The sequence below is a fragment of the Cyprinus carpio genome, chromosome A14, assembly GCF_018340385.1.
Source record: "Cyprinus carpio isolate SPL01 chromosome A14, ASM1834038v1, whole genome shotgun sequence".
Taxonomy (NCBI): Eukaryota; Metazoa; Chordata; class Actinopteri; order Cypriniformes; family Cyprinidae; genus Cyprinus; species Cyprinus carpio.
This window is the reverse complement of record NC_056585.1, coordinates 16,192,908-16,197,694: the sequence shown is the minus strand read 5'-3', so window position 1 is coordinate 16,197,694 and position 4,787 is coordinate 16,192,908. Positions and strand designations below refer to the sequence as shown.

At 33.0% G+C, this 4,787-nt stretch overlaps 1 long non-coding RNA gene across 1 annotated transcript; it reads right to left on the bottom strand.

Annotated features, from left to right (window-relative positions):
- Positions 1-393: 393 nt before the first annotated feature.
- Positions 394-3,104, bottom strand: LOC122147439. The gene is made up of 3 exons (XR_006161627.1): positions 3,006-3,104; positions 740-826; positions 394-664 (listed from the first exon to the last, which is right to left on the bottom strand). It is a non-coding gene; the product is annotated as an uncharacterized LOC122147439 (long non-coding RNA).
- Between the last annotated feature and the right edge of the window lie 1,683 nt (positions 3,105-4,787).

The window sequence follows — 4,787 nt, the reverse complement described above, 5'->3', positions numbered from 1 at the left end:
ATGGAGTTTGCATCAAATACTCATCCTAATCTGTGCTGACTGGCAGGAGAGATTTGGCCATACTGGCCACATCTGAGCGAGGCACAGAGATATGCTAAAAAAAGTACAATCCCTCACAGTGCAAACCTCAAAACAGGTAGAATCATTTTGTGACATTTTCTGAGAGGCATTTGAGTTAATATCAATTCCACTGAATATAAATGCGTGCGTTTCTCTAAAAGGTCTGTTCTTGGGGTGATGCTTGACATTATTCACTTAAATTTGGATGTAATTCAATCATTCATGCAGGGTATGTTTGCTACTAAGAGGCTTTTACTATTGCTTGTGGCTTTTTTGGTTAATATTACTGAATCAACATCAAATGTACATCTGAGGAAGGTTTTTTAAGACCTGATTTAAAACATTTCTATTATCTGAAAGCAAGATTTTCTGTTGAACGCAAAATCTGGTATAACAATAATTCTAACATGAGACCTACGTGATGTAATTCATAACAATGGATTTTGGATTAATGTGTATTTCAAAACATTCAGATCTTAGCTGAATCACATGCTGCAGACATCAGGTCTCTTTTGGAAGAACATTACTGCCCTCTTCTGGTGAGGAATGGCCACTTTCTGATTTATCCAGCTGTTGAGGCTTCTATTTTCCAAACAGGTCAAATCTGCGATTTATGATATTATCAGCAAGCATAATGAAATCTGGTGCTCATAGTGGTACATGATAAACATGTACTCACTCTGCGATGTATTCCAGCGGTGTCCAGCTCCCAAAAATCTCTGCGTCAGGCATGAATTTCCTGTTCATTGGTGTATCCAAGGTAACCCTGGAGAATGATGTCAAAATGTTGTTATCTCAGTGGAAAATGAGACTGTGGAACAGAGCCTGTGGCAATAGCTTTAGACTAGCATGGCCTTTTGAAAAAACTCACACCCCCATATGTTAATGCAATCAGACAGCAGTCAAATGTGTACCGCACAGATCACTTACAGTAAAAATGACTGCAGATGCTCACACATAAAAAAAAAGAGAATTTATTGATATCTCACATATGTACAACACAGATTAATGAATACTAAAAGACAGGCCTCAAAAATGTCCCTATTTCCTTTCTTCGTGCTCCTTTTTTGGTGTTATTGAGAATTATGTTGATGCACATTTTTTCAAAGAAAAAAAACTGCAATACATTGCTCTCTGGATCTGAAATTTTCAAACATCTTTTTTTCAGGTCAAATGTCCTGTTTCACTGTGAAATTGTGTCATGTTATGGACGTGAAATGAGTTTTGTGAATGCCTTCTTGCACTGACTTTCATGAGAACATTATTGTATCAATAATATTGGTTAGGGATGTAACGATTCACTCAACTCACGATTCAGTTTGCGATTTGATTTCACGATTCGATTCAATTCACGTTTTTATTTTATTTTTTAAACAAAATGAGATTTAAAATAAATTATAAATTAAATGTGTCCTTTTATTATTGCTTTGACAAAGTGCTGCACATTTCTTTGTGAACTTGAAATATAACTATAATAATATACTAATATAGCACTTGCATATTATTCCTCTTTTGTTGGTTTTGATTGCTTCTTTTGTCCTCATTTGTAAGTCGCTTTGGAAAAAGCATCTGCTAAATGTCAAAATTTAAATATAATGTAAATGTAAATAACAAAACTAAATTGAAATTTTAAAACAAGCCCTAAATCAAATAAATAACACAAATCAAATAAATCTCTTCATATAAACAAAAGAAGGCTTTGTCTGTGTTCTTTCCATTTAAAATTAGAGGCAAACACTGCATTTAAATCATGATCCAAACAAAGAATGCTGCCATACATGCAACACTGAGCAGTTTTTTAATCGAAATTAAATCAAAATTTTTGAAGCAAAAACAGAATGGTTTGACTTCTGTTTTGTGAAACTATACATAAAAATATCTGCCCTGAAACAGCGGACGAGCTAAATGAGATGCAGATTCACTCTCTGCCAGCAGGACGCTTAAAGCGTTCCTTGGTTTCTACTGTAAACAAAAACAGCGCCGCACTTTATTTATTTTATTTTTTTTACTATTATACTATGCTTATACAGAGGCTAGATAAAAAAGATGAAATACCATCTAAACTCTTCCTAAATACAGTAAGCATACAAACCATCCCCCAAGACATTGCATTCATATAAACTCCTACCCTAAATGAATCACAATTTTTTTTTTTAGCATCCCAGCCGATTTGAATCGTCACATATTTGAATCGATTTTCAAACGGCTCGCGGTTAATCGTTACATTCCCTAATATTGGTTAATAATTACTTATTAATATAAATTACTGTTCAAAAATCTGGGGTTGCAGAAAAGAACTATTTTTATTGTGCAATGATGCATTTAATTGATCAAAACTGACAGTTAAGGACATTTATAATGTTACAAAATATTTCTATTTCAAATAACACTGCTGTTTTTTGAACTAGTCAACAAAGAATCCTGAAAAAAAGTATCATCACCGTTTTTCCACAAAAAATATTAAACAAAAAATACTTTTTTCAACTGTGATAATAATAAGAAGAAATGTTTCTTGAGCAGCAAATCAGCATATTAGAATGATTTCTGAATTATTTTGTGACACTGAAGGCTGGACTAATGGCTGATGAAAAATCTACTTGCATCACAGGAATAAATAACATTAAAAATATATTAAAATAGGAAACTGTTATTTTTTGGTAATCATATTTTCACAATATTATTTTTTTTTTTTTACGGGCTGGTATTTTTTTATTAAATAAATGAAGACTTGGTGACCATAAAGAGACTTCTTTCAAATATATATAGATATTTATATATATAAAAAAAATCTTACTTGCTCCAAAAGTTTCAAACGCTAAAGTAACATTTGAGCTAAAAGTACCTTTAATTCACTTCTGTAAGAAGTACTTGATATTTATCACTTTGATCTTGACAGACAGATCAGTGTATATAGACAGATATGATAGACTGACAGATGCTCTTACGGAAGAATGGCCACAGCTCCAGCTCCAGATGGAAGACCGCTATTCTCACCAGCCAGACTCTTGCACAACTGATGGACTGCAGCTAGCCTTGGCCATCCCCTGCCGTAACCCAACCATACCTGCAATCCAAAGAGAAACATAAACAGAGAATGGAGCAAAGAGCCCTCTTCACATGTTGAGTGCTGCAGCTCTCGCTCCATAAAAAAAAAACTATGGGACACAATGCATGCGCACACAGCACTTGAGAGCATGCCAGCTACACAATTTGCCTAACAATGTCTCACAGGCAACAGCTGTTGCTTTGAATTTGGTCAATAACCATTTAGTTGGATGCCTCAAGCAGAGAATAAAATGGATTTTGCAATACAAAATAAGCTAATTGAATGTGATTCCGTCCTACACAGACACAGACTATTTTTTTTTATCACCAGTGAAACTCTATGCGCAGAAATAGACCAGTGTATTTAAAAGGGGTCACATCATGAGGAATTAACTTAGATTTTCCCAACGTACTTTTAATCACTTAAAACTGTAACTTAAACTTGACACAGGAGTAGTACACAGAAATCGTTGAACAAGGAACAGCTAAAAGCAGTTCAGTTTAATTGTAAGGCTCAGCATGTTTAGAGTGGAAATGTAGTTTTAAAATACTATTAAAGAATTATTTCCTCACTGTCTATACTAGCAGCATTTTAAGCTTTATATTTAAGCTATATATATATATTATGTTTGTATCAAAAGCTGGTGGGGGTTTTGGTTGGGGAGGAAAGAAAATTGTTAAAATGAAAAAAATTAATACTGTTTACAAATAAATTTTGTATAATGTAACAGGGTTTTCTGCAACAAAAACAATAAAAAAAATAAACAAAAATATATTATTATTACAAGTACAAATTTTTTTATTATATTATAAGCAGACCTCAGGGAATAAATAAATAAATGATATGATAAGCGAAAAAGAAGGGAAGAAGGGAGGCTTTCCAGCTCGATCTCTTTAAATACCAAAGAACAAATCTTAATATAAATTGATGATGATGTATTACTGGGAATGCTCTGGATATTTTTTAAGCAATGTTTGTTTGAAGTGTGTTTGTCTTTCCAGCTCCCCCTCTCTAGATGTTTGTTGGCTTGGCATCTGGAATCAATAACCAGCATGCTTGATGTAATGAGGGGGTAAATGCTACTTTTTTAAAGAATTTTTTTTTCAGCCTCAAACCCAAAATGCATGACAGCTGTTCCAAAAAAAAAAAAAAAAAAAAAAAAAACACCCTTTAGGCAATAAGAAAGAGGGGAGGAGAAGCTCCATATTTTTTCTTTTTTTTTATATTATTCTTTCTTTTTTGATTTTTATTTTCAATATTCTCTAAAACTTGAGAATTCAGTATTTTTGTGATCGTTTCAGCCATGCTGCATGACCCCCCGTCATAACTGAATGAACTTTGTGGGTCACAATTTAAATCACATGCTCTATCCTAAGGATTTAGCTTAAACTCTCTTTGGTATGTCTGATTTCCAGACTGAACTTCAGCTTTGAGGTCAGACGATCCCAGCGCACCCAGCATATCCAGCATACCAGGACTTTGCAGCTTAGCACAGATTTTATGCTTTATAATATATAATTATATAATATGTATATATATATTTATAATAAATAAGTTAAATGCATAATTAAAACGGATTTTATAGAATATAACAGAAAATAAAGTCACCTAAAAATCATTTAAAATGCAACATTACATATTCTGAGGGTTTGGGTGAGATTTATTTATTTATTATAATTTT